Source organism: Anser cygnoides, chromosome 2 (genome assembly GCF_040182565.1).
Source record: "Anser cygnoides isolate HZ-2024a breed goose chromosome 2, Taihu_goose_T2T_genome, whole genome shotgun sequence".
Taxonomy (NCBI): Eukaryota; Metazoa; Chordata; class Aves; order Anseriformes; family Anatidae; genus Anser; species Anser cygnoides.
Window position 1 is genome coordinate 13,358,510 of NC_089874.1, and position 10,735 is coordinate 13,369,244.

Here is a 10,735-nt window from a genome sequence, read left to right on the forward strand (position 1 = left end):
GGGATTTTTGTTTTCTACTGAGGAAATAAGAGCTAAAATTCTCATCAGCTAGATGGGAAAATGAATTACAGATAATACTGAGCTGTCATTGATATGTAGAAAACACTGTCCCATAAAACAGTTAATTCTACACAATGGATATACACTTTAATTCTATCTTTATGAATATAGCAACAGTTCACAAATATTGATGGTATTTTCTGCATAATTGATCTCTATTGTAGAAAATTTACATCAAAGACAATAGTGTCTTGTTTCCTGTATGTGGCCTACAAAGGCTTGTCTCCACATGTGGCATGTGTTTTTCAAAGCTAACCATGTGATTGCTTGTTTCCTATGATTGTTCCTAAAATCTTGCAAAAGATTTTTCATAAAAGGTGAACTAATTAGCAAATGACTGGAAGGGATTCAGAAAGCAAACCAAAAAAATAAGTAAATAAACATAAGAGACTGTAGATATTGGGCTTGTATTTTGAAATTGCATTACCTTTCAAGGAAAAAAAAAAAAAAAGGCCAGATCATAAGCAGAAGTAAATCTCACGGTCAGCAATTTTAGTGATTTTGTCACAAATCTTGCAACATTAAGTATTTGCTTTGAGCCCCAATCCTCTGAAGACATAAGATTCTCTTTTTTTTTTTTTTTGTAAGAAAGAAAAGAAAAAAAAGAAAACAACACACTTGGGGTGAGAAAGCTGAACATTCTTGGAGGTCTTTTCCAACCATGATTATTCTATGATTTTATGATTCCTATCTATCTATCTATCTATCTATCTATCTATCTATCTATCTATCTATCTAATTATTTATATCTATTATATCTATGTTTTATATCTACGTATTTATATCCATTTATTTATTTATTTGAGGTTGGACTAGGTGATCTTGGAGGTCTCTTCCAACCTAGATGATTCTGTGATTCTGTGATTTTGAGAAGTGCAAATTCATCTGGACAAAGGAGTGAATAGCTGAGAGGAGTGAATATCCTGCCTTATGGTCATATTACCCATACAAACAAGTGACAGCACACTGAAATGCCTTGGATGCATTGCCTGCTTATTTATTTCTATTTTTATTATACTTAAAACATTCCAATTATGATTTTCCTGTACTATGTAATCAAAAGCATTGATCCATCTGATTTCTACAGTGATAAAAGTCTTCTTGCTCAAGATTTATTCATAGATTTTACTCCAATGACAGCTGAATGAATAGAATGCCTATCGTATTCTATTCATCTTTTTGTTCTCAATTTTTTTTTTGTTTATCTAGTCAGGGACCATAAGTATATAGAGATGGAAATACTTTTTTTTTTTTTTTTTTTTTTCCCTCCAGAAAACACTTGTTATTCTGATCATCTCTTGAAAGCAGGTAATAAAAAATATCAAAACTGTCCACTTGCTCCAAAAACAATTATCACAATTTTTCAGATGTCTTTAACATGCTGTGACCTGGGTGACCAACTGTGAATAACAAAGACCAAGTGATGAATAGCTGGAATGATTAGTTTGCAAACACATCATCAGCTGAGTATCACTTGTCTAAACTATTCACCAAATATTTATAGAGTAAGAAAGTAGCATTGCTTCATGAACAATTTTATTAGGTATGACATTCACTATGAGTCAAGGAACTCTGATATAGATGGTGAGCCAGATTTACTGTGATGTCCAGAAATGAAAACAAGACGTGCTTTCTCTGGGTTTTTTCAACCACTGATGTAGCAATCAAATCAAATGTGCATAGGATTTCCACAGAATTTATGTAGAAGAGGAAAACATCTCAGAAGGTTGTTAAAAAAATAAAAATAAATAATTAAATTAAATTAAATTAAAAAGTGAAATTTTACAGCTGGCACCTTAAACTGCAAAATCATTTATGATTTATTTTTCCATTGTCAATCCCAAACTTATTCCGGCCTTGGTATCCTCTGGATATGTGCGTCTTCATTCAAAAAATGTATTTGAATACTTTTTCTTTCTACCTTCCTTTTGGAATTTTGGTAACATGTCATAATATAATGTCACCTTCAACTTTAACTGTTATATACTTTCAGATCATTAATGAAGGTACTGTGAAAAATGAAATCTAATACACAGCTCCAGTCTCTTACTAGAAAGCTTCCCATAGGTTGCAGTAGTTTACATTGCTTTCCTGACAGCAGTGCTTCAATGCTGTAAAAATACTTTAAATGCTAATTTAAGAGCTAATCTGATTTGTTCAGAGCATAGTACTCGTATCATATTTTCAATAAAAATAAGAAAATGACAATTTCTGTATTTCATTGGAAACCTCAAATTTGCAATGAAAATTTGAAAGAATATATTTTTGACAGGAAACTAAACTGATGATTCCAAAATTTTGCAAATATGTTTTCTGGGAATCCTAGCTTTGATGGAAAAAAAAATATATATATATATATACATATATATATGTTCTTTATTGGGACGTCAGATTTTGCAACATATTTTTTAAAATAATTAACAAAAATATCAACATCTGTACGTGACTGTTTACTTTGTTTCCCTGTTTTTTTGCCAGCATGGTGATTCTGAATATAATACATTTACACTGGTATAATAGCACAGTGGAACAGAAAATTGTGTTACAATTGACTTCCTTTTGCCCACAGTGGTGAAGTTAAGCAAAAACATGCATTCTTTTGCAGGTCACCCAGTCTGTGACATAGAAAAGGACTTTTGCAACTGCTCTTTAAGACTTCCAAGTAATTGCTTTATGGTCACAGCTCATTGAAGGCCACGTGCCCCACCCAATTAAAATCTGGATTTGTTCTCCACACCAGGTGCAAATAGGTAGAATGTGCACAGAGAGGCAATCTAGTTCAGTATGAATGGGCAAGAGTCCATAAAATTTATGGGGTTACATAAATATATTATACAAGTACCTCCTTGAAGTTTTCCTGTTAAAAAACAACTACAACTCTGCTTCCTTGGATGGATTCTGCATTTTGCAGAGGTAAATTTGGAGCTAGGGCTTTTACACCTACCATCTTTTATCCTGTCTGTTGCCTCCTGATTCATGATTGCTAGGATTAAGGCTATGAAACTGAAAGCTCATTAAAAAAAAAAAAAAAAAAAAGACTTAGGCAGGAAATCTGAAAACACAAGATCATATCCTTGATGGATCAAAGTTCATGTAGGCCATTATCCTCCTTTGGAGAAGAGCCAATGCTACAGGAAATGATACAAATTTTTAGTAATTTGGCCCTAGAACTCATACTGATCTCTGACAGAGTGGCTGAACACAAAATGCATTATTTCTTTTAACACATTTATTTTTATCAATTGTGGCTGACAAAAATATTTCCAACATTTATAAAGTCTATATGCATATTTGTTTGCACACAAACACAAAATTTTGACCTTTATAACTTCCTTCTGTGATCAGTTTTACTGTTTTCCTGTAATCAGGATGCATCTGTGGAAAATTTCACAGAGAAGAAAGACCTTGAACTGTTGTACTCCAACAATGGCTGAAGTAGTTTTTCATTTTATTTATTTTTATTTTTATTTTTTTTAATTTAAAATGAAATGCACGCATCATTTGTGTTCAGAAGTAGTACTTGTTTTGCATGGCTGAAGGATGGTATTTATAAAAGCTATTTTAAGCATTTAACTATTGTGAGATTCAGTTTATCAAAGCCTGTAAACTTGTCATCCCCATTGTTAATAGACAGAGATCAGTAGCTCCAGACTCTGAATCTGAACATTTTTAGAGGAGGTGAATATCTTCTACTGTGGAAATTTTCACTTTTATTTATTTATTTATTTATTTTTAATGACATTGAGACTTCTGGTGAGTGAGTAAAATATGGGGGGAAAAAAAAAAAAACACAGTAATTTCATTTAGTTCTGATGCAATATAGGAAAATAAAACTCTTTGCCTTAGCAGTACTTTTTTTTGTGGGCTGATGTGTGCAAACTGCACTTAGTGACTTGTGAATCAAGCACAGTCCTGCGGTAAGAGGCAATGCTCCCCCCACATAGACCACATCACTGACATCAGCAGAGCTCCCTGTGTGATTTGGAACCTCCAGCAGATTTGAGATTGAAACTAGGATTTATGAAAATTGCCCAGTGACATAAAAGAGATTTTCGTTACAGGAAATATTTAATTAAAACAAGTTTTTCTTAGAATTAGTAACTTCTACTAACTTCCGCTTTTTGGTACCATAGTTTACACCACAGTGAGTGTTACCATAGAAAAAGAGTATGGTTGTCACCATGGTAACAGGTGGTGTGCCATAAACAAGCAACACAGTGATAACTTAATTTGAATGACATTATTCCATGCTACTGCAAGCAAAGTGTAAATATTAATTGGAAGAGAATGTACACAACATTTAATATTTTTAATGGTATCATCTAGTTGTTATTTAACTGCAAATTTACTGAAAATGCAGCAAGGCAAAATCATCACGTCTTTACAAAAGTATGAAGCAATATTGCAAGAAGCTTAAAATCCCACTTCTGGCTCCTCTTTGACCACGTAACTTCACTTCTGGGCCTCAGATTTCACCTGTATGAAAAAATGATCAAAATATTTACTTGCTTTTAGAAGTCAGATGAAATAAATATGGTTCATGGAATTATTTAAAGTAATTGCTGTTATTACTGTCCAAATTATTATTATTATTCAAAATACTTTTTTTAATGAAAAAAAAATATATATATTCAGAACATATTCCTCAGTACACCACATTTGTTCACTGAAATAACAATAGTCTCACCTGAAATTGTACCTGGCTCAAATGTGTAACTTTCATATGGCCCCAAACTTTGGAGAGCCAAAATATATATGATATTAACATTTTAAATTGTTTAAAAGACATAATTTTAAATGCTTAAAAATATTGCAATTATAGTTTTCTTTTTCTTTTCTTTTTGCTGTCAGCTACAATAGCCACAAAGGTACCTGATTCCTACCACAGTCTGGCTAATGGTGTATAAACTTAATGTATCTTTGTAACCCAAATTAGAAAAAACTATGTTTAAGGTGATCCAAGTATCACTGTTGTGTTTTTCATGTATTCATGGGCTTAGAAAGAAAAAGATCTTTATTTTCTTTTTGTTTGACAAAGCCTTGTGAAGACTATGCTGTTTGCCTATACTGTTCATTGAAGTTGCATAAATGTTACACACCCAGGTAATATGAGGAAAGTTACATTTAGATAGTGTGATAGATTGGAAAGATAAGTAGAATCACAGGAGTATTGAGTCTTGCAGCATTACTAAAAGCATGTAGATTAAAACCCACCTGGGTAAATAAGAAAGAAAATAAAAAAGAAAATGCAAGTGATTTTAGAATATGGCTTTCCTAAAAGTCCACGAAGCCATCATCAGACCTTTTGCTATATGGGGAACTTTATGCTAGGTTGGAACTTCAATGCTGGAAATATTTATAGTCCCTTAGCAGCCAGAGGAAAAACCACACTCTTTCTTTGCAGCTGCTCTTGGTACCAATCAGGCAAGGACTGCTAAGAAAGGATGTTGTGGCCTACCAGGGTATATATAAAATTTACATATGTTAGCCAGCCTTGTCTGTTGAGATAATGAAGTTTCTTCATTCATACAAATATTCTGCTATGATTATTTTTATAAAACAGTATCAGACGATTCCCTCTGTGGCCATGGGCTGAAGGCCTGTTATTATCTCTGCTTGAGAGATGAGGAAAGTAAGGCTCCCAAACTTTATTCCTCCGCTTTTCCCAAAACGTGATAGAAATGTGCAGCCTACCTTTATTGCTGGGAGAAGACATTAGCCATAAGCTGTCTCCCAAGCAATTGCATGGAGATTCCTCTCCTAGTGAGCAGTGGCCAAGACACTTACTTCACTTCTCCAAAGTGTGGTGTCTCTTTCTAACGGAACAGGGATGCTCCTCCTCTTGAATTCACTCTGCTGAGATACAGCAATTACTGTTTGCCACAGTTAAACTGCTAAAGTGAAAGAAAAGGCTTGAGAATTTTGTGGTTCTAGGAAGAGAAATCTTCACTCATGTTTTATCTTCCCTTTCTCTAAGACAAGAGCCATGCTATAGAAATATATGACTATAGTTCATTTGAGGTCTCTGAATTTTCACCCCACATTTTCAACCCTGCATTTTCAAGTCAGAGGCTGTGTTCTTACCTGTGGTACACTGACAAGTGATCCTACCCAGAAGAAGCATGGACCCAAGTAACTTGGAGACATTGCTTGAAAAACAAACAAACAAAAAAAAAAATCAGACACACACATTCAAGTGCAGAGTCTTTTAGGTCACTCTTTTATTTAGTTGTCACAAGTGAGTAACTTCTTGAGTTTTTTTCTGCACTGATGCAGTGGCTGTACTGATGAAGTGACTCAAAGCATTGAAGTAGACTTGCACAGGGCACATTCTTGCCCAGGGAAAGGTATCTGGTTAGCTACTACAGCCCACTTGGCAATTACAGCAAGTCTGAAGTGAATATAACTTACGTTGGTAGGTCCATGCAAGTATTCAAGTAGTTTTAATATCTGAGGTTGCTGATTGCTTGCTTTGCTCCCCCGTTTTTTTATGCACTGTGAAAAAGAAGAGGAAAGGATTAGGGCTGTAGCTGGCTTTAAACCACATTCCACTTTCACTTCTTGAAGTGCTATGACATGTAGAAACACACAGCTGAACTATCTTTCACAAAGCCACGGTATTACTATAGCTGCTGGCTGACTTAAAAACACCTGTATGCAGTGGATTACATCTCCCTGAGCTTTGGTAGATAATAAATAGTAAAATTTATCTAGCTTTTGGAAATTTCAAGCAAGTGCTCTGAATCTTGAGTGCTGAGAAAACAGCAAAAAATGCCCCAAAACCTCAAACTATACTTTAAATCTCATGAGTCAGTATGGGGATACTTTTCTGACCTTAATTACTGAATGGTCAGAACTGGCAATGCATTGCTGGCTGGTAAAGTAACATCCAGGCCTCTTTTCTTTATTGCATTTCATAAGATAGCCTGGTAAACAAAAGAAATGTTGAAAATTGACTTTGCTAAGCAGTCAGATAAAAAGAAAGCAATATGCATGTGTGTGTGTCTGTGTCTGTGCGTGTGTATTTAAAACCCAGCAGAAGAAACTACAAAGAAGGCAAAAGATTATATTTCTTTAAAAGCTCTGAAAATGTACTGCTAGATCTGTAACTCCCATCAGGGCTTGCTATCTCCATGCTATGCTTTGTGCCAAAATCCCATGAAGAGCAGCTCTCCGTAAGATCAGCCCCAAGAGCCACAGCAACAGATGGCTGAAAAGAGAGTCAGTATTCAGACCTCTTCACTGACAGCTGCAGAAGAAGCTGGAAGACAACGTGTAGTTACTCTTTGCCATCCCTGTCAAAGCTCACTCATAAAACGTTACACAGAGGCTCACAGTTAGGTACGTCCTCACCTCGTCCCTTCTCTTCTCCCCCACAGCTGAGCCTGCACCTTGCAAAACTGCAGTGAAGTGCTGAACTGTGCCTTTTTGCCTCCTGGCCTGCACCTGACACATAAAAAGGGGATTTCAAGGGAGACTTTTCCTGTACACTTCCAGGCACTTGAGTCCCGAGATCACAGTGAGATTAACTGCACATTGCCAAGCTGCAGACTAGCATGACAAGCCCTCTCCCACCACATTGCACAGGACCACATGAGGTCTGCCTTTAGGAGCACTGTGAGCTCAGCCACAGCTTGATTAACAAGTTTGTCAGCTGGAACAAAGAGGGGCTGAAGTCATAGATTCAGACTACTAGCTCTCTAGGACAGGCTCTGACATGATTCTACTGTCATGTGCAGTCCTTAAAGTAGTGTCAGTTGCCTGCAGAATTGATTTTACTATTATGCATTAGCCCATAAGAAGAACCTCAGTCAAGACATCCACTTTGAGACTGAAATGAAAATTTGAAGAGGTGCTGAATAAAAGATATTAGCCATAAGGCATTTTAAAGAGATAAGAGTACAATGCTGGGATGTCAGGCTTTGCTGTATTCTGTATCTGAGGATCTTCTACTTATTTGGATGAAACACCTTTGCACAGCAGATGAAATCTGATGCAATCCTGTCATCTGACTGAGTGTGCTTGTTTTCCTCTGCTGCTGAGAACATGTGAATTGCCCCAGTCAGGATCTGGTTGTACTGATCTGCATAGGGAGATCAAGGTTCCTCTGCTCAAGGATCACGGATGTTTCTTGGATGACTCATACACTTCTGTGGCTGAAGCTAAACACCTTTTGAAAGAGAGAAACTGCCCCTTTCCAGAGGAAAAGTGACCGGGAAAAGTTTAAGTAGAAGCGTCCAGGTTTTATATATATGTACATAAACGTGGGGAAACTTTTGTCGTGAAGAGTTCCAGGGTGGGAACTCATTCTTCATTTTGGGCTGCTCTTTCGCATGAGAAAACCCCTTGTCTTCAGAGGACGAGAAGACTGGAAAGAATTAGTGTGCAGCTGTTTGTGTGCACTTGGGCTTAGTCACTGTTTGTATTTCAGTGTGTGGACTGACATCCAGCTCCTGCAGCTTCAACACAATGGGGTTCTGACTTCACTGGGTGCTGGGTCAGACGACAAGCGAGAGTATAAATAACAAATCAACATTAATTGAGGTCACCTATACTTTAAGTAATTACACAGCAGCGCAAATGGCAATGCAAAACAAACATTGGAAGCACAGCAGTAAAACAGCTGAAGGAAAGAGGATCTGTTCATTCAAACTGATACTGTAACTGCTAGACATAGTTTTCAAATGAGCTGTCCCTCTTGAATTTGGCAGAGGCGATCTTTTGGTTTCACAGGAAGAAGCAATTCCCATTGGAGCAGCTCTAGCTCAAGCTGCAGCAGAGAGGAGAGAGCCTGACAATTCAGGCCCTTTTAAGGTTATTGCCATTAAATTAGTCACTTGGAATCACTAAATATCAGCTTGTGAGATTATCTTTTCAGTAGGCAAGGGCCTTTTAATTTTTATTAGAGCAGTCAGTTCTTTTATAAGTCTGAAATTAAAATTAATCATTGTGGTAGTACAGCATTAAATAACTCCCCTGGTTTCAGTCAAGCACGGGATCTTCAACAAGTTTTTTTTATTTGTTTGCTTTGGGTGGGGTGTGTGTGAGTGTCTTTTTCCTCTCAGTTTACAAGTTTTATAAGTAACCAAGGGCTTGGAGGCACAGATCTCTAAAGCAGTGGCTGGGTTCAGGAGGGAAGCTCACCAGAAAGGGAATTCCTTAGCCTTTTTCAATCACATCTTCTTTCATCTGAATACACAGACGGCCTCAGTGCATTTTCCCATGAAACAGTGAAATGGCATATCCATATAAAAAGATCAGATGCTAGAAAGGTATAATTATAACTTGCTCCCTCCACTCTGTCTTTTTCTCCTCCAAGACAAGTTCTACCTGGATAAATAACATCTTCTTTCTTTATTTACATTTTTCATGTCTTGTTTACCTTTTCAGAACCATCAGGGCACAGAACAGTTTCTTAAGTACTTTTCAACATATCTTTAACCATTTCTGCAAAAAATATTTAAATTTTGCTGTGATCTTTGCTATTTTATTTCTTAGATTTAGGTAGAAAAATTGCATAATTTTAAAATAATGTACCCAGTCACTTTAAAGGTGAAAAACATCAAATTCATGTTACCAAATAAGAATTCTTTAATGGCTAAAATAATTTATTTTATTTTATTTTATTTTATTTTATTTTATTTTATTTTATTTTATTTTATTTTATTTTATTTTATTTTATTTTATTTTATTTTTTTTTAATTTTATTTTTTATTTTATTTTATTTTATTTTATTTTATTTTATTTTATTTTATTTTATTTTATTAAAACTGCAGAACTTTAATATGCTATTTAACAGTGGCATTTTATTCTGCATTTCTGCCTGACCTCAGTATATGACTGAAGCCCTCAGTCTCAACCACTTCACAGGAAAGTCCAGCATTTCAGCTCAGTTTCTGGGTAACCGTTAACTAGATAACCATGCTTTTCCCCAAAATAGCTGAGATATGGGCATGTGTTTTCTTGAGTCTTCAGCAGGAATGCTTAGCCAACAAAAAGACAGTGAATGCAGCTGGGGCCAGGAGCAATAAACCTACAATGTGAGATATTTCAGTGCTCAGATGTCAAAAGACAGTCTCTGATCAAACAAATCCTGGCATACATTCTAACTTCTCTACAAGTGAGCCATTAAATGGGATTATTCAAATGTATACATATAAGCATGTGTGTGTGTTTCCACATGCATGACCTAATAATGTTGGCAGCATGATACAATGAAAGCATGTACTATAATGCCGGAAGATCTTGCCATTTGGGGGGTTAAATTCCAGCAATCAGCTTCACTGTAAGGAACCATTAACATCATATGAAACAACCAAACTACAATAGAAGTCAAAGCCAAAACATCTTACTATGAATATAATGACATTGCTAGTCCATTTAAATAGTGCAACAATATGAAATATTGCACATGCACACACAGCATTTTATAATTGTGCCGTTGAGATGTCAGAATGGGGTTCCTTTTATTTAACCACAGATAAATAAATAGTCTACAGCTCACCTAGTCACTCAGCTTGCTTTAGGGTTACTGGAGAGAAATAGCTCTTGGAAGGGCACAGTTCTTCTGTGTTGTTTGGAATTCCCTTACTGAATACACTAAGTCATGATAAAGTAGGTATTTGAGGTCTTCCTAGGCATTGCCAATATTGTTATCCACATCTTGCTAAATGAG

At 35.8% G+C, this 10,735-nt stretch overlaps 1 long non-coding RNA gene across 1 annotated transcript; it reads right to left on the reverse strand.

The window, feature by feature from the left end:
* Window positions 1–4,225: 4,225 nt before the first annotated feature.
* Window positions 4,226–8,763, reverse strand: LOC125179953 (uncharacterized). Its single transcript, XR_007158093.2, has 5 exons — window positions 7,414–8,763; window positions 6,472–6,555; window positions 6,145–6,209; window positions 5,848–5,916; window positions 4,226–4,536 (listed from the first exon to the last, which is right to left on the reverse strand). It is a non-coding gene; the product is annotated as an uncharacterized lncRNA (long non-coding RNA).
* Window positions 8,764–10,735: the final 1,972 nt, after the last annotated feature.